Source organism: Neopelma chrysocephalum, unplaced genomic scaffold, assembly GCF_003984885.1.
Source record: "Neopelma chrysocephalum unplaced genomic scaffold, ASM398488v2 Primary Assembly neopelma1_100, whole genome shotgun sequence".
Taxonomy (NCBI): domain Eukaryota; kingdom Metazoa; phylum Chordata; class Aves; order Passeriformes; family Pipridae; genus Neopelma; species Neopelma chrysocephalum.
Window position 1 is genome coordinate 1,831,206 of NW_020897763.1, and position 19,220 is coordinate 1,850,425.

General features: G+C 48.4%; 2 long non-coding RNA genes across 3 annotated transcripts; one reads left to right on the plus strand and one right to left on the minus strand.

The window, feature by feature from the left end:
• Nucleotides 1-979: 979 nt before the first annotated feature.
• LOC113973339 lies at nt 980-8,183 on the minus strand. Its single transcript, XR_003536194.1, has 3 exons — nt 8,072-8,183; nt 7,262-7,526; nt 980-4,370 (listed from the first exon to the last, which is right to left on the minus strand). It is a non-coding gene; the product is annotated as an uncharacterized LOC113973339 (long non-coding RNA).
• On the plus strand, nt 5,926-10,512 carry LOC113973338. Of its 2 annotated transcripts, none has more exons than XR_003536192.1 (3): nt 5,926-6,040; nt 7,853-8,751; nt 9,546-10,512. It is a non-coding gene; the product is annotated as an uncharacterized LOC113973338 (long non-coding RNA). The 2 variants fall into 2 exon arrangements; XR_003536193.1 differs by having other exon boundaries at nt 7,853-7,958; nt 8,465-10,512.
• The last annotated feature ends 8,708 nt before the right edge of the window (nt 10,513-19,220 follow it).

Below are 19,220 nucleotides of genomic sequence, written 5' to 3' on the forward strand. Positions count from 1 at the left end.
ACCCCACCTGTCCCCCCGCCCGGGCGTTCGAGTGACTCATGAAGCTCCGGAGTGCTGAGCGTGGAGAAGGGCTATTTCCGTGCTCCCACTGCAATCCCTGCTCCTCCGGCTGCGCTGTCAGGCACCTCAGCACCCCCGCCGGCTCTATTCTTAGCAGCTAATAGCTGAAATAATTCCTTTTGTCTCAGCGCTCTTGGCTCCTTAGGTTTGGAACTGAGTAAAACCTGCGGCTCGGGGGAGCCTGAGCTGCTCCCGGGGCCTCTCCCAGCGCCGGGAAGAGCGTCCGGGGGTCCGGGAAGCGTTCCTGTTCCAACCAGGAATGCTGAAGACAGCGACCAGAGCAGAGCAGCGGGCTGAAGATCCCAAATAAGTTGAACCTGGCTCCGACACAGCTCTGCTTTGAAGCAAGCTCCTGTGTTAATGTAGTGCCATCTCTTTGATTAGGATCCCGGCTTTTCCAGCTGGAAGTTTCTTAGACTTCACAGGGTAAATTCCAGGATTCCAGGTTTTCAAAGGGAGGGCCAGGTTTTCACCTGCAGGCTCCCATTTCAGAGCCTGCTTTATTGCGTGGGCTGGCTTTGCAGTGAGAATGAAAACGCTTTATGCAAATATGACTCCCCAATGCCAACACATCCACGACAGCTCTTGGGAAACAAACCCACACCTCTGGCTTCGCAGGCTTTTGATCTCAGCACCAGCTGTTCCATCCAATTCCCTTGAACCACCTCCCAGACAGGACTCTGAACCCCCCACCCCGCTCCCTGTGCCATGTCAGCCGTGCACACCCAAGCAGATGCACAGAATCAGCTTTAAAACTGTTTGAGAAGGGGTTTATTGCTATTTATCTGCCTGCAGCTCTTCCTCCTGCTGGTTGGGACCTCACTGAGAGCAACAGCGTGTTCCAAGCGGAACAGGTTGCCCAGAGAAGCTGTGGCTGCCCCATCCCTGGGAGTGTCCAAGGCCGGGTTGGACGGGGCTTGGAGCAACCTGGGCTAGTGGAAGGTGTCCCTGCCCATGGCAGGGGGTGGAATGAGATGATCTTTAAGGTCCCTTCCACCTCAAACCATTCTGGGATTCAGTGATTTTATGTGTATGCACTGGGCTGGCAGAGAAAGGACTCACTGGCCACACTTCTGGAATTCACTAATTGAATTTGTCTGGAAAACAATAAACCTTTTGGAAAAAAACTAAATGTTTGTTGTGACTCTGTAACTTTTCTCCTGTAATCACAGTGGGGAAAAACACTGTAAAATATCCCTTCATGGACTCTGGTTGCTGTGTTAGCAAATATTCCTATTTTGGAATTCTGAGTCTCCAGTTTCCTGAAAATCTGCACGTCCCAGTGGCTGTCAGGGTGGTACTAAAAGACCATGAATTGTCTGTTGTTCTCTATGCACACGTGAAAACTGAAGGAAGGCTTCAAAGTTTTATTTCTGCTTTGCTTTGAAAACTGAAAGAAAGTGTCTCCTCGAAATAATTCCTTATCCATCTCCTCCCAAAGCCAGGCTGTTCCAGCAGCTTCTGTCTCACATGATGGTTATGTCTCACTAATTGACTCAGGGCCTTCTGGACAATAAGGACTATAATTAAGAGGCACAACTTGAATAAAATCTGGGAGCAAGGAACGCCTAAACCTCCCTATCAGCTTTGACCCTGATTCCACATACAACGTGGGTCAAATTATTTAACCTTTATTTTACTCAGCTTTCCCATATGCAAAATTTCATTAATTTTAATGAGAAAACATGAAAAACTTGCCAGTTTCCCTAAGCAACAACTAAAATTCCTTTATTCGAGGTCAATGCAGACAATTGTTTTGCTACAGTAAAGAGTTAAGGGTTTTTTTAAAGGATGATTTTTTATGACAACAGTCAAAAGAAAAATTTAAAAATTAACCACCCTCCAATTGGTGAGGTTTAGGGGAAACAGTCCTGGCAGCTGGGCTACATGTTCCTGTTTCTGATGGTATTCCCTGAATGGAGCTGGCTGGGAATTCTGTGCCGAGAAAGATTTTTGTTGGAAACGGTGGTCGTTTCACTGAGGTGGTGAGTTGTTTGTAAGGCTGACAAATCAAAGGTCTTGAAAAAGAGCTCCCCCACATCAACACTTGAGAAACGGACTACTTTGCATTTTAAAGCAACTTTTAGGACTCGGGGTTGGTAAAGGGAAGGAACTTTTCCATTCCCCTGCCCACCTTTGCCCGATTCTTTGCTCCTTCCCTTTATCCCCAGCCACTCCCCCCGGGATGTGCCAAGACATCCCTTCCGTGGATGCCGAGGTCGGGGGGTTACAGATTTACAGCTGCCCGGACTTGCTACGTCTCGGGCAGGAATTTGTTTGGCATAATCGGGGCCTTTGGATTATTTATCTCAGCCTTTTAGTTAAACAGGAACATGCCCTGATTTTAACAATGTGTTTCCTGCAGTGGAGGAAGGTGTGGCCGATGGCATTTAAACCGAAAGCCGAGCCAAGGCTTCGCCAGCAGGAAGCTGGAAGTGCGGGCAGGACCATGAGGGTTTCCTTCATCGTTAAAAAAGACCAAGGGCCTTCCTCAGTGGATGGCTGAGGTTATTTTATCACCCACAAGAGCAGCAGTGATGTGCACGAGGGGGAGATGTCTGGAATGTCAGCCTCCATATGTTATTGCTATTAAGGTCATTGCAGCGTGACGGCGGAGAATCGCACGGGACACGCCGGAGAACTGAGGGTGAACCTTTAGGTACAGTTTGGCCCAGAGGCAGTGCAAGCCCACATTTCCTGTGCTCACTGAGGAATTGCTCCCTGATCCTTTCGTGGTGCTGAGGAAAACTGTCAATGACAGCAGATTTTTGATGTCTGGGAGGTTCCATCCTTCCCACTCTCCTCAAGATAAGATCTCCCCACCCCAACATCCAGCCTGAACTGCTCCACTTATAAGTTGTGAAATCTTGTTCCAGTGTCTACACTATAAAAAGTTTTTAATTTTTTTAACCCATGGCCCAGCTGTGATCAGCTGTGAGCCCTCGTTTTGGAATGGATTCTTACACTGCCATTCACATGGAGATACTGATCTCCTCTGCTTCCAACCATGGCTGTGGAATATTCCCATTTACCAAGTTTGCTTTCTAGCCCAGGACTTTGTACCCTCATAGGCAGTTCTTACAAAACCAAAGCTCTGTTTCCTGCTTTTAGACTTTGGAGGGAAAAAAAAAAGGGGGAGGCAAAAAGAACCCCAAAACCAGTATAAAATATGTACATGGGCTCCACTCAGAAAAGCAGACTAAATTTCTACTATGGAATCATGGCCCCCATTTCTTTACAGAAAATGCCAAATTCTCACCAACAGTGTCAGAACATGACTTTAATTTTTTTGGGCCTCATTACTCAGTTCCAAGTGCTGAAGTTTTCCATTGTGCCAACTCTTCTTAGTTACACATTTAGTTGTGCACGGGGCAGTGTGGCTTTGAGTCTTCTTGGGAGCCTGAGTGCCACCAGAAAGTACTTAACAGTCAGGCAAAGGTAGAAACATTCCAGGGTTGGTGATTTTTAAATGAAAGCAAACCATAACACGCATGCCACCCTTCCCCTGAAAGCAACCAAAAAGAGAGAATTTGAAATAAACCAAAGCTTCATTTTACCTTCTTAAATATACCACACGACTGACAAAACTGCTGTGAGCTAAAAGCACCAGTCAACTGTCCCATTCCTGAGGCTCCAAGTGCTTTATCTTGCTCATTCAGAGCTCCGTGGGGCTCGGGGGTCCAGCGAGGTGGTCCCTGTCTGCCTGCAGAGCTGGAGCGGTGCAAAGCAGAGAGGAAAACGGGGAATGTGGAAAATCCGCCCTGACCCTGCACGTTGGAGCTTCTGAGATAACTCAGGGGTAACTGAAACCAGCACAGGCAGCTTCCCATGGCAGCAAACACTGGCCTACTTCAGCGAGGATGACTCATTTCAGGAGCCGGGTGCTCTCGCCGTCGTTAACCGAAGGAGTTAATCCTCGCAGCTTTGGCCACAAAGTGTATGTGCAAGGCTTGAACTCCCATGGGCTTGATTGCATAAGAAACCATGTATTGTGGCATTTAGTTGATCATGCACTACTTCTTCTGGTCACATGGAGGCTTGATTTCCCCTTGCATCAGCTCCAACAGACTTTTTATATTTTTTGTACTGGTGTCTGGCTGTTCGGTTCACCAGGGTCATCCCCTTCACCCCACAGCGGAGCCTGTGCTGCTCTCCCAGGTCCCTGGCTCGCAGGATCCCGTTCCATTTTCTGCAGAATCATATCTGAGAAACCAGGAGCTTGTAATTCTTCTCATTTGTGTCTGTGCGTAACAGGTGTCATTTTCAGTGTAGTACAGACAAATCCCAAAATAGCTCAGGCTCTTCAGACGCTGCGAAGGGAAAAAATAGTGGTTATTTCAGCTTTGGTTGTAGTGAAAAACCCAACGCTCGCAGCCGGCTCTGAAGCCGGAATTAAAATGGCAGATGTAGGTGTGGAGCAGGGATCTCTCCCTGGATTCTGTGTTTTCCAATGGACTCGCTGCCTGGCTCTTTTGTGTACACAGCCCGACACATGAACTCCCTCACACGGTGCTGCCTCTCCATTAGCTCCTTTGATTCCCAGGAGCTGCACCTACCATGGATCCTCCTCCACACTTTTCCAGTTCTGAGGCTACAAACCGGGAGAGCTCTGCCCCCCCTGCCTGGTGCTGAGCCCGACCGGAGGCACCGGAGTTAATGTGAGGGATTTGGGGGGCAGAGGCAAGGAGAGAGTGCTCAGCTGCAAGATGTTTCTTGCCTGGTGACGCCTGCTGTGCTGAAATACAGAGCTGCCTGTGGACTGTCTTTGTCGGGGATTATTGGATTCTGGTGACTCCAGGAACGCAGTTATTAGTTCCCCTGCCTACGCTGAGCGTTTTGAATCTGTGTGTGTGATAACACTTATTAATACCGCTCAGATTAAGAAGATCCTATAGCGCTATGGCACTTTCAGTACCTTATCTCACACCACGCATCTGCCCAGCAGCTGAACCACATTCAGATCAATGTCTTGTGGCCAGCAGAGCAGGGTCTTGTGGAGCCAGCAGTAGCCTCCTGCCCAGAAGACCTGTGTTTACTCACAGCAGCAGCTCCTTTTAAGCTGCCTTGTGCTTTGGGGTATCTGCCTGCTGAGGATTTGCAGGACGTAGGCCTAAAATATTTTATTTTAGGAAGTCAAGTAATGGTTCCTGTCACCGAAACAGTTAATCAAAAAGCACTAACTCTCTACTGGAACGTGTGTGTGCGTGCGTGTGTGTGTGTGTGTTTTTGTTTTTTAGAGCCAAGAAGATTTGCTTTGGTTTTTTAAAGCAGAAACCACCACAAAGTTGGCTGTGGTTTCAGCTGCTCTCGCTCGAGATTTGTATTGCTGACTACCAATCCTAAAAGAGTTAACCTGGTAAGTATGACTCAGAAGCAGAGAAGGAGATGCGAGGCTGAGAGCCGTGGAGGCAGCACAGAAACAGAGGTGAGCAACAGAATAATTGCCAAAAAAAGGTGCAGAGTCCAGGAGCGACGCTCCCTCCGGTCTGCCTGGCCCTGGCACCGCTGGCACGGGCTCCCTGGAAAGCTGCAGTTCCGCTCTTATAACACAGGGAGCAGGCTGGAGAATTTAGAGCTGCGTCACAGAGCTCAGCGAGAGAGTGAGAGAGCAAGCTCCGTCGATAGGTCTACCAGCAACAGCCCTGCTGCAGCAAGAGGGGAGAGAGGCAGCAAGAGAGGCAGAGAGGGCTCCAGAAAGAGAAGTATCACCAACACCTCGGGCTGGGCTCCTGCCACCATCCACTGCCATTCAGACATCGTACTCGGGCTCGGTTGGCGTAGGAGGCTTCGCCCATTGACGATGCTGGAGACCTGGCGCGCTTAATCCCGCGGGGAGGGAGAGTGGGCAGACACCGAAAGGGTTAACGGAAAGGAAATTTCTGGAACCTTCTATTCTGCGGCGCTCCACAGCGAGCGGAGGGCTGAGGACTGCGCAGATGGTGCACGGGCACAGCTCTTCGGTCCGGTTCGCCTCTCTCACGTACGTACCCTCTGATCAGGATGGGGCTGGAGCTGCAGCCACGGATTTTATTTGTTTGCAGGGCGTCCCTCTCCCCCGGCGTCCCTAAGTTCGGGTCCCGAAGTGCCTGTGTTATTATTTTGGCTGGGTATGGTTGCTCTGTTCTGCGTCAGAGCTGTTTTCTCAATGGAACGATGGCACAGGTTGCACTAATGTCACTCCTGCCGGCATTGCTGTACTGCAGAGGAGGGTAGTAGTCGTGGGGGAGAGATGACAACTTTGCAAAGACTGCTGTTTGCCTGGTTTGTTTGGGCTTTTTATTCTCCCCCGTCTCCCTGAGGGCTGGCATGCTGGCGAGGGTTTGGTGGAGGGGTTAACAGGCGCCCTGCGATTCCGAGCTCGGAGGTTTGTCACTGCGTAGTTCGGAAAGTGGCAAACGGTGACGCAGTGATCATTGCAGGGCATGTCGTCCAGTTTTTAAAAGCACTGGGGGGACAGGTAGACGGTGCCTTCCAGACGCTTCCACACCAGCTGAAAGGGGTTAAAGATGAGTCGAGACGGGAAGCGAGCATTTAGGGATTAAATGTCATCATTTTGGCGTTGGAAAGTTGTTTACCTTGCTCTCTCGGTGTCTCCATGCTGGCAGGCGGCCAGCTCACATGTGATAGTCTTCCCTGTACTGCTGCATCATTAACTAAGTGCCGGAGCCGGCTCCCCATTGGCCGGGGAGGGCTCTGGGCCTGGAGCCGCCGCGCCATTGGCGGAGGAGGTGATGGCAGGTGAAAAGCCCTCCCGGATTGGCCGAGGGCTGGGTGTCAAACCCCGACGTTGATTTCACTTGCTTCAAAGTACCGGCAGCTGCCCGTGCCCTGCCTGCTCCCTGCCCACTGCCTGTCCCCTGCCCGCTGCCCACTCTGCCTGCTCCCTGCCCACCACTGCCCACTCTGCCTGCTCCCTGCCTGCTCCCTGCCCACTGCCCGTTCCCTGCTCGCTGTCCACTCTGCCTGCTCCCTGCTCACCACTGCCTGCTCCCTGCCTGCTGCTCCCTGCTTACCCCCTACTCGCTGCCCTCTGCCCACCGTTGCCTGCTTCCTGCCTGCTGCTCTCTGCCCACTACGTACTCCCTCCCCACTGCCCACCACTGCCTGCTCTCTGCTCCCTACCTGCTCCCTGCCTGCCGCTCACTCCCTTCTCCCTGCCCACCACTCCCTGCCCGCTGTTCACTGCCCGCTCCCTGCCCACCTCATATCCCGGGATTCCAGGTGTCCCTCGGGCACGGGCAGACAGGAGCCGGTAACTCCTCGGGGTGGTGGGTGCCAGCCCTCACATCCAGGGGTGCTCCCTGAGGTGTCGTTCCGCCGTCCGGTCGCGACGATGACGTGTCAGAGCTGCAACCCACGGCGGAGGGGAAAGCGCTGGGCTCCAGGGCTTTTCTCCTTGCCTTCTTCTCCCTTATACGGTGGTTGAGTGTTAGCAGGACTGTAATGGCTTGGGGCAGGAATTGCACCTGGAAATTATGTCGTGGGAACAGTTAAAGAAGTGAAAACGACTCTTGCCCAAACTCGGCTTTCGTTTGCACAAGGGTGAGTTTGCCACAGGCTCGGTAACATCAGGGAGAGCCGAGGACTGCCCTCAGTGATGGGTCTGTAAAGGTTTGCAAAGGAAATGACAGCGTTAGAAATCAAGGACCGAAGAACTGGGAAGAACTGGGTAAGGATGAACGGGAGACTGAGGGCAGAGAGCAGCTCCAGAGAGAGGACGAGGAAATGAAGGGGAGAACATTTTTCTCTCTTAACCATTTACAACACTATTTTTTCACCTCTCTTCTTAAAGCGACCAGCAATGAAGATGGCAGCTCTGCCTGGAAGTGCTGAGGACACAACCAGCCTTGAGCTTGGTCCTTCTGGCCGAGGAAGTCTCCCGATTATGCAGTGGAGTGGTAACTTTGCTTTCTCATATGGCAGGGAACATTATTCCATAGCTTTTCATCATCCCGAGGCTTAAACAAGTTTAAGGATGTGATAGCATAAGCGTTTAATCTATATTACTCACTCGTTGACATCTCAAGCGTCAGGGCTGGTTGTTTAGCAACAACCGCTGGGCTCGGAACCGGCTCAGACACAGCGCGTCCGTCGTCTCCATCACTTCAGCTGTAGTCTGTCCCCTGCACGGTGCTCTGAGGGAAAGAGAGAAGGGCTCTACTTGCACCATACCCCCGCCCCGACCGAGTTTTGGGGGTTTGGTGGCACAGGCCGCAGGCGCTGCGGTTTTCTCGCCGGCTCTGTCCATTTGCGCAGTTCCGCGGAGGGGAGGACGCCATTTCCAACGCCACTGCAGCGGTAGGGACGGGGAGGGAAGAACAGAACAGGCAGTACGTGCCACTCCCCACTTTTCTTCCCCTCTTTCCCATCTCCACCTTTCTTCCTTCCCCTCCTCTTCTGCCAGATTCCATAGGGAATTTCAGACTCTTGCTGCAGTCGTCACAACCCCTCCTGACTCACTGAGCCTTCGCTGGCTGTAGCTGGCTCCCTTGGAGCATCCTTGCCTCCTGCAGCGCCAGATCCGCAGAGCAGGGGAACAACAGGAATAGCAGCGACGACGGTGGTCCCTGCAGCGAGACAGACAGGCATAAATACACATACACACAGGAACAGTCCGAGGCAGCCGTGGAGGGAATTCTGTACAGCCAGGAGCTGGACTAAGCCATGATTGCTCGGTTGCGTGGAAGACGGGTGGGTTGAGTCTCTTTTCCTGAGTGTTGGCTGCATGGACGACTCTTTGTGGTTTTCCTGTCACAGTTGTGGGGTGGAGGACCCCGTAATTTGTAAAGCTAGTGCTGCTTCATGACATTTCTCAGTGTTTTAAAGGAGGTGCCACTGGCAGCTGGTTCAGTGTTCAGTGCAGGGATGTATCTGATTTAATTCCCTTTGCCACCATCTTTTTGCCACAGTTAGTTTAACTGAGATTGAACACAGGGAGGGTAAGGAGACACAGATAAACGAGGAGTTATTTCAATGTTAAACTTCAGCTGTAAATCTCATTACTCAGGAATTGAGGTTACTGTCAGCAGGTAAATCTGTGGGACTGGCAAGAAACAAGGCTAAGAAGGGGACATGGCATATTTCTGTAGGACAGCAGTGATTGTGTGCACAGGGGTGGCACTGTCACTGCAAGCTGTACGTGGCTTAACTGTTCCATAATCATTTTCTGCATGTTGACTCAAAAGGACTTGGGAAAGCTGTGATTCCTTCCTCCCCCTGACACTTGTGCGTGTGCCATTGTGTGAGCTGATTCATTTTTCCGAGTCTGGGTTTCCTTGCTCTGGGCAGTGGGGTTTGCTCCGTGTCTCGGCCCTGGTGCAGCACTGACGCAGTTCGTTAACGCGCCGGCCCTCGCTGACAAAACACACGCGATTTTCTTGGGCGTTCTGACCCTTCCAAGGGCCGCAAAATTCGGGCGAGGAAGTTCAGGATTGCAAATGCTCACGATATAAACTTAAAAGCATCACCATCCTATTCTTTGCTAGTGGAGGAAGGCTCTGTGAGTGACGAGACAGCCACGATCTCCCCCCTGCACTTGTTTTGCCGATGGTCATGTTACATCTGTGACGCAGACGAATTTTGCTGTTGGTTCCTGCCTGTGCTTTAGGGAGTCGGGCTGATGAGGGCACAAGCTTGAATATGGTTAGAAACATTAATTTAGTATTGCTGGTACAGGTTCAAACCATACCTGAAGGGTCAGGGGTATTGGATGCACCTATTTCACAGCCCCAAATGGCGAAGGAATTCGGATGAACACAACAGCACCCCTGGCCATTTTGCTGCTCGCAGAGTAGACTCGGAGCCTGCAGCTCTGCTGCTGCTGCTGCTGTTCATTTCCATGTTATACAAATACAGTGTTGGGCTCAGTGTCAGGAGCTTTCCTGATGCTGTGAGAAGCTTAAAGTCTACAAGCAAATGTTATTCTTATTTGGGAAGATTAATTAAAATGACCAAATGCCAAGTATTCTACCCTCGCTCCTCTTACAAATCACATCCAGAAAATTCAGCGGTGCCGTGTATGTTTTTTAAAACTTAATCACGGTGTTTTCTTACAGTTTAATATGGGTGTGGCTGGGGGGGAAGGGTAAGATTTAATTTGGTAAATATCTGTAATGCTGATGTTAATGGACAAGTACGTAGGCAAGAGATAGTTGTCCATATCCTCTATATATCTGCATATAGATACAGACAGTCCCAAGCCCAGGTTGGGAAGATGCCCTCGTCACAAAATGAGAAGGGACCACTCTGGCCCGTTCTCACCCACCCAAACGTTTCAGTGCAAAGGCAGCAGCAGAAAAGGCCAAGTTGGAATCTCAATCTCACAAAATGGTTCCACCAGCACTCAGAGATGCCAACGCCGTTTATACTGGCACGGCTCCGAGAGCGGCACGGCGAGCTGCCTGCTGCAAGGTCATTCCCCTGACTCATGGTCAGCAACCAGTTAGTTCAGGAACTCCCAATCCACTTTTCTTGCATCTGTGGCAGTGCTTGAATCCTGAACTGGAAGGGGAGGCTTGATAATTAGCATTACTGCAGTAGTGGACTACTGAGTCCAAAACTGTAGCTCCAAAAAATCCCGTGTCTCTGAAGCATTTTAAAATCCATATCTGTAATTTGCTTCTTGTGCTAACTGCAAAAACTTTGCATTAGTTTCCTCATCCGCTTTTCCTCCAAAACTTCAAAAACTTTGCACTAGTTCCCTCATCCCCTTTTCCCCCAAGACTTCCTCTGGACTGCTGGGAATCAGCAGTGGCGTGTGTTTAAGGAGATACACTCTGTTCCAGAAAAAAAAGAAAAAAAGCGTCTGTGTATATTTGCATTTCTGTGCTCGTTAGCAGGTGGACTCTGCAGGCTCTCTAAGTTCCCCAGTGTCTGCCAAGCCAGTGGTGTCTCTCTGGTGCTTTCAGGTTCAGGTGCCTTAGCTCAGGAGCTGTCTTGTCCCCTCCCAGGTTTCCACATTTTTCTCCAGTGTTCCTATTTCTCCACTGTTTGTCACTCGTATTTTCAGTGGACTCAGGACAACATCAGCCGTGGATATGCTTAGGGCTGGCTCTACTTGTCTCAGCTTCACAGGCAGCAGTGGAGTGGTTAATGCCTCTGAGCAAAATAACTTATTTAGTCCCCAAAGTTCAATTTGGGGGCACATTAGCTGGCTCCTTTTGAACAGAGGGAGCAGAGCAGGCCAAGCAGGGACATGAGCAGACCCTTCCTGCTCCCAGTGTTGCCAAGCCACCTCTCCAAGCCCCCAGCCCTGGGCAACCTCCTTATAATCACCCTTAGCCTTCTGCATCATTATTCCCTGGTTTCCAAAGGTAAAAACCTGGCTGCTAATCCTGATGCCAGTGACGACTCTGTGCCTACAGGGAGGCATATGTGATGGCTTGTCTGCTAAAAACTGAGCCAACACAGTGTGATTCAGCCCTCCAGCTTTCCAAGGAATAGAGCTATTTCTGAGTTGAGCACATCTCTTCAGCTCCCCACACAAACACTCACGGTGGTGCACAGAAGTCCAGCAGCAGCCACAGGGTTTGGATTTGGCTGTAGAGCTCAAATGTTTCTTAAATATTCTCAAACATACAGTGAAATTTCAGTGATAAGAGTGCTGGAAATCCTGGGAACAGGTACAAACCAGCAGCTCGGGGGAGTCAGTCAGGGGTTTGGTCAATGCTTTTCTCTGGATGTTTTGCCAGGTCCTTCTGCTGCAAACAGTGCTAAACTAAAGGCTTGTTTTCAAATATCTGGTTTAAAGGCAGGTTATACTTCAGTGAACATCTGGCAGTATTTGTTTCCTTATGCTCCTCACTGGGCACAGGACATTCTTCTGTCTCTTAAACGACACAAAAGAAAAATATGACTTCCCTTGACATTACCTAAAGGAGCTGGAATGGTGGCCTTGGGGGAACACCATGTTCCTGAACTGACTATACAAATCACAGCAATCATCTCCCTGTGACTGCTCTCAAGCCCTGCAATCAATACTTTATATTCTAAGGTGATGCTTAGGTACAGAAGTTCGGAATAGAAAATGGCTTTTCTGGTTTCAGCTCCTTAGGAGGATCATTTCTTTGAGTGTAGTTAGTTTTGCAATGTGCTGCTCAGTCAAGCTGTGTAGGGCTAAATTTGATGAGTTTTCATGGCTGTACTTTCCTGCTGCTCTTCCCTGACCTCAGCCATGTAAGGGCAATGCTTTTCTCGCCCTGTGTGAGTTTGCCCGGTTTTACCTCGTTGTTCCTTGTGAAATCTGAAATCCTACCCAGGATCCAGAGGTTCAGCAGTTCCTGTGCCCTCCAAACAGGCTGGGGGTTTCCCTAGGAAAGGTGGAGCAAAACTATGACTCCAGACAAGTCAAAGCCATTTCAGATGAGCAGAGGGGAATCACAAGATTAGGAACTGTAGCACTAATATCTAAGCACACCCAGAATGATCACCATGATAAAATTGTTCCCTCCAGTTCAGAGCAGCTTTGGGAGAAGCAATAGCAAATAAATATTACGTATAGCTAAGAGTCTGAACCAAAAGTCTGGGATTTAAAAACACAACAGGTCTTGTGAATAAATCCTCATTATTTTAGTGATATTGCTCTGCTATAAGCCATCTCCAACTTTCTCCAAAAGATCTGTAATCTAAAAATTGAAGGTCTCTTGCACTGTTTTTAGCCTCCTTTTTAGACCCAAGCACCACAGAAAGTGAGGATCAGCAGGGCAGAACCATAAAATGAAGGCTGGTGTGGTCCATCACATCACCCAGAGTGCCTGAGTTCAATTATCTCACCCTCAAAATGAGGTTTGTTGCATCCAACCCCCCAATTCCTGTCTGTCAGTGCCAACTGCCAGACGTTGCTCAGCATTGGAAAATCTTGGTTGGCACCAAACCCCTGCTGGGAATGAGCTCTATCACCTCAGTCAGAGCAGCAGGAGTTAACCCCACACCAGGGGTTAAGAAGAGGTTAAGCCCCTTCAGCGCTAAGATGCACCTCTCAGACCTCATCCCAAGCCAAATTTCAGCCATCACAGACACTCCCCACCACCTGACCTGCCCGAAATTATCTGGAAAAGCCAACAAGCAAAGAAAAATCCTCACCCCAAACCCATGAACCGTTTTAAAAAGACAGATCAGGAGGGTGGGCAGCTTTCTGACAGTTCAGCACAGACAAATGCTGGTGAGTGCTCTGACAGATTCCCCTCAATAGGAATTGAAATTAGTGACTCAAACACCAAGCAGGCCCGACTGTCCCATTGCTCAGAGTTAAACGGGACACAAGGCTCCACAGGCTTTTACCCTCAGCATGTCCCAGTCCAGTGTTCAGCCTGCCTTGGGGTTTTGGGGTGGGCTGCAGACCCAAAGTGTCTGTCTTTTAAATCTATTTATACTACAGTTGTAAGGCTGCAACAGTAGGACTGAAGGAATAGGCTATGTTCAACTCATGACTGTAATGCAGAGCTTTTATCGTGGTCCTAATCAAGGAAAAACAATCTCCATTATGCTTTAAACTCACGAGAAAAGTACATGTTTTTGTTGCCCATAACAGCAGCAGCATCTCCAGAGCCATTTCTAGTCACCAGCATCACTGCCCTTCCTCAGCCCAGCTCAGTGCTGGGGACCCACAGGGAGTTACACACTTAGGCCTGGCTCAGACTGCAAGTTAAGGCACATCTGTCCATACCTGACCCACGCAGCAGCAACACAGTACCAGACCTGCACAACAAACAGATGCAGTTACACGCTCCCCCGGGCTCAGGAAGCTTTTTTGAAACCTTAGAAGTTCACTCATTTCAATTCCCCTTACAGGTCACCACTTGTACTGTCACACCCCTCTGTCCTGCACCTGGCCTTGGGCTGACTCATTCCTTCACTGGGAGGATGATGCATCAAGCTCAGACTTTCTCCATGTGAAACAGGAATATTTCTCTCCAGGGGAGACCAGAGTCTGATGAACCACAAGTTTCACCCCGTGATTTGAAAAAGGGAGGAAAAAATCTATGGTGCACACAGGGTCATGCAGACATTGGTTTTGCTCACTGTAAAAGCCCCACAAATGCCTTTATCTAAAAGGTGTAGGTTGTGAAAAATGAAGTCAGTGACATCCAGGCTTGCCCTGTTCCTGCAGACTAAAGGTCTTAGGCTAGAAAAGAAGTTCCCTTTCACGGGGAAGGCAGGGATTCCCTTTCTGCCTTTGTGTCCTATAGATGTGTAAAACAGTGTGAAATCCATGAAAAGCTTTGAAATGTTTCTCTGAAAGAACAGCTCTGCTACCAAAACATCCGAAAAGGAGGGAAAACCCAGAATCATAGTATTGTACTTTCCCTACTATTATTTATTGAAAACTCCAGACCACTTTGACAAAGTCAACTGACAGTATTGGCTTGTCTCCACACGTGTGTCCATATGTACAACACACCCAGCAAATGTCTGAGACAAGTCCTGGTTTATTTTCTTCTCTGTGAGGGTGATGAGGCCCTGGCACAGGTTGCCCAGAGAAGCTGTGGCTGCCCCAGCCCTGGAAGTGTCCAAGGCCAGGTTGGACAGGGCTTGGAGCCACCTGGGCTAGTGGAAGGTGTCCCTGCCCATGGCAGGGGGTGGGACGAGATGAGCTTTAAAGTCCCTTCCAGCCAAAGCATCCTGTGATTCCATTTCCCTGCACATGCACATATTCCCAGTCAGGTGCTGTGTATCACAGCATCCCAAACTGCTCTTTTTCTCCTCCTCTCTGCCTGCTGCCTGCCCAAACATGCTGTTAGCTTTGGAAGGAGAACATACACAGATGTATCCTTTCCAAAATGTGTACCTGCACCTTGGCAAAATGGGCTGACACCTTCTGGGGAGCTCGTTAAGGCAACAGGAGAAACTTCAGGTAGCCTGGAGGAAGGCCAGCAGCATCTTAATTATGCTGAACTGAAACCTGGTTTTATCAAAACTGTAAATAATAAATGAGCTATTGGTCTTCAACTGCTGCATGGTATTTCTGGAAAGGTTAGTCTCCTTTGGAGAGGGGAAGGTGGGCATAGGTGTTCAGTCCCTGTAAGTCTCATACTTTGACAGAAGCTCCTGTTTCCAGCAGCACAGAATTAAGTGACATTTCCTCCAACTATTTTTGAAAACCCTGGTAAAGATTTCTTTTTAATGCTTACTACTGAGACAGGATGAAAACCAAAGCCAACCTCACTTTGAACCCGTTTCTCAAAGCTGCTGCAGTGATTCTGTGATCTGTGCTGCAACCTTTCAGCAGCAGCAACTCTTGGTCCAGCTTTTCAGGAGTAAATCTCACCTGATAATAGAGGGTGCCTCACAAATAACTGTGCCAGCACGACAGACACTGGGGAGGGAACCTGCTTTCCACTTGTCTTTCACCCTGCTGCCCCAGATAATGGATTTAGAAACTACAGCAAATATCCAGACACAGTAATCTAGTACAGCTCTTTCCCCTTCCTCCACCCCTCTTTCTTGGAAGGACATCTCCTTTCTCTGAGCCTTTCCTCTGCTGCCTGTGAGTGTGCATTAGGATGGAGGCACTGGAGCAGATTTTTTTGGATGTGGTTATAAAATTAATCCAAGGTGTTGCCAAAAGCCTAGGGTATCCATGAGTGAAAGACCCAACTCCAGTTCTGCCATGCTTGATTCCATTTTCCATCAGCTTCTGCACCAGCACAGGTCACACGTGGTGGCTGGGGTTTGGCAGCTCCTGAATAATGCACGTGTGTGGTTCACAGGCTTCAGCACCCTCCATCTATTCCCTCTGCCCTGAGACATGGACACCACTCCTCAGACCTATTCCAGCTCCAGGAACCATCAGCCACTCATTTGCAGACTCTCCTCCTTCCTCAACAACTTTCACTGAACCATTTACAGTCAGATTTATGAACGCTCCTTTTTTGTTCTGACCCACACTCAAAGCAGTTCCAATCCCATTTATTTTCACTGTCCCCGCAGAATTTAAAAGTTGTCTCACAAAAATCTGCCAAGCTCTTGCTTATTTAAAGAATTCACAGGCCACATGAGACAGCTGACAGAGGAAGTTCCACCAGGACAGTCCCATTTCCTTTCCTTGTCACAAAAAGCATCTGATGTGCCCTTGTCCTCTCTGATGATAACAAGATCAGTAAGTGATAGAAAGTGGACAGAATGAGGTTTATAGCCTGGTTTCATCTGCAATGGCATGGAAAAAGTGTTTCTGTACAACACAAACTTCCCCCACACACCCCATCACTACAAAGAAATGAAACCTGTATTACTATCGCTGGTAAGAATTTCACTGCATCCCACCTGGCTAGGAAAGGAAACATCAGTCACTTGCCAGGCTGGGGGGTTTCTTCATCACCTTTAACTTCTCCTACACCAGCCTCAGCCATTCACAAGATACCAAATAAATGTGTGTCCATAAAGAAATTAACCCTAAGTTAACCATCTTGCTGTCTAATCAAATTAAATAAATGAATTTTTCTCTAGGTACGGTGGAGATGAAGGATTTTCTCCCTCAGCCTGCAGCCATGCACAAGATGTGTCTTCCTCTGGAAGCTGGTTTCACATGGTGGCTTAGATTTTCCCACTTTGTATCTAGCACCATTTGAAATCAGTGTTCTAGGAGCAAGAATTACAGCGTGGGAAGAGATCAAGCAGCTGCTCACTTCACCAACAGCCTCTGCTCCTTAAACCAGCCCTCTCTCTAAAGGTTATTTTTTTGCCAGCCATCCACTCTGTAACATCATCTGATTTCTGGACACTTCTACAACCCCTGTACACCCTCCCAAGCCAGGGCCACAACAGAACAGCCTCCTTCTAATGTACTTCTACTTAATAAACAATGGATATGAGTTCAAGTTGTCCAGAGTAGAGTGATCTGGAAATTGCATGAAAACCAACGTGGTACTTCTTGCATCTCAACAGGCAGAGTACATTTATTATACAATCTCCAGCAATAACATTTAATTCACTACCTTAGAGCAAATGCATTTCCACTCTGTGCTTGGGGACTCTACCTCCATAGAATTCTCATTCCACAGCTCCCAGAGACTTGCTCTGCACACACAGAAATTCCCCTCAATAATATAAACACAAAAGTGCCTTCAGCGACCACAGAATCACAGACTGGTTTGGGTTGGAAGGGACCTTAAAGATCACCTTGTTCCAACCCCTGCCATGGGCATCCTGGTGATGTCACACACAGAACCCACTCCTTCTGCCAGAATTATTTTTAAATACGTTGCTGGTAACTTCTAGTGATGTTTCACTTCTCCACCCCTTCATCCCAACCACCAGAACAAAGCTGAACTATCTTTGCTTGACCTCCCTGTTGTCCAACATGTCATTACACCCAGAAAAGACAATCGCTGTGCGGATGAAGCCTTTGATCAGAGCTCTGAATAGTCATCTGTAAAGAATCCATAGCTGCCATCTACAAGAGGATCCTTCTCTGAGCCAGGAAAACGTCTCTTACACAGGCTGACCGATTTCTCTTGGTGTTCAGAGTCTCAGTTTTTGTCTAGCACCATTTGAAATCGGTTATGATGTAGGGGGAAAAGCAACACTAATGGAAAACTTCATTCCCCCACCCCCCGAGCCATAAATAAACACCATCCAAAGCCCGACCTGGCCTCACAAACACGTGTGAGATTTGCTGTTCTCTGAAGTGACACCCACAGGCCGAGCATCCTGCACGACAGGAGGACACTCAGCACCCCGTTCAAGTCAGGAGGGATGCTTCCAGAGAGAGCAAAGCATCTCTTCAAACATGTAACTAAGCTTCTCCACCTCCAGCAAGCCAGGGCCCAGGTGTGACAGCACAGCCACCCAACCTTCCGACCACTTCTATTCCACGTGAGATTTGTTTGCCTTAACCTGTTCTTTACGCAGATTTTTTTTTTTCCTCTGAAATAAAATTGTGTGCTTTATGTTACTGGGCTCTGTCTGAGGTAGACAGATCACCTGTTTCCCTGCTGGACAATATCCAAGTGCTGCAAGTCTCTTCATTTCAGTCCCCAGCTGCATTTTCACCGCCCTGAGAAGTGAGTATTTAGATTCATAAAATGGTTTGACTTGGAAGGGACCTTAAAAATCACCTTTTTCCAACCTCCTGCCATGGGCAGGGTTTAATTTACACTGATTTTAAGCCACCAAGCACTGACACTTCACATGATTTAACACTAAACCAGGTAACCCTGTACCTGTTTTGTGACTCCCACTGTGTTACCAGTAGATGGCAACACCACATTTTTATTCCATGCAGCCTCTTCCCTTGGCACAGAGTTCACATGTTCATGACTCTGATTATCAACTCCAGAGTCAAAAATGAAATAATTCATGTGGGACTGAGTTTTAGGAAAAACAGTGCAGAATTCATGACAATTAGGGCAAAATAATTTGTAGTGTTAAAGTCAAACTCATAGGATCACAGAATGATTTAGGTTTGAAGGGCCTTAAAGCTCATCTCATTCCACCCCCTGCCATGGGCAGGGACACCTTCCACTGGAAAACTTGCCAAGCAGCTGCTTATCCAACCAATGCTCACTGAAATCCCAAAAATTCATAATGTAAAGTTCTGTAGTCTGGCATCATTTGCAGTCCACATCAACTCATTTTGAGTATCACAACCAAAAATTGCAAAAAAAATAGGGCATATTAGGGTTTTTTTCTATTTCACCCCCTGAAAGGCTTCATTCTGTAATGCAGCTGACTCCACACATTGCTTTGCCAAGAAAATTAAGTACATTTTAAGTGTGAAACTCATGCAATTAATAATCACATTCTACTTAAAATGTCACTTAAAACCACCTAATCTATATTCCCTAAGGATTGCATCTGTCACACACTGGACAAAAGTGCCAAAACACTCACTGGGCTTTGCTCCTGACTCAAGTGTTCCATCAGAACCACCACAGGATAATCTGCCTCTTCTCCATCAAGCTTTTACCAACTTTTTCAGGAGTGAACACAGTAAAGTTTGGGAGGTTCTGGGGAATTCTCTGCAATTCTAAAAGAAAATACCAAAAGGCTGCTCAGCAAATTAAATCACATTCTCTACACTACCATTGAGTAATTCTGTGCACAAACTGTAAATTTCAATCTCAACAGTTCCCATCTAATAGAGTTTGTTACAGGAAAAATCATCTTAATAATAACAGGAAAAGAGCTGCTCAGCACATGATGAATGAAAGACAAACACTTAC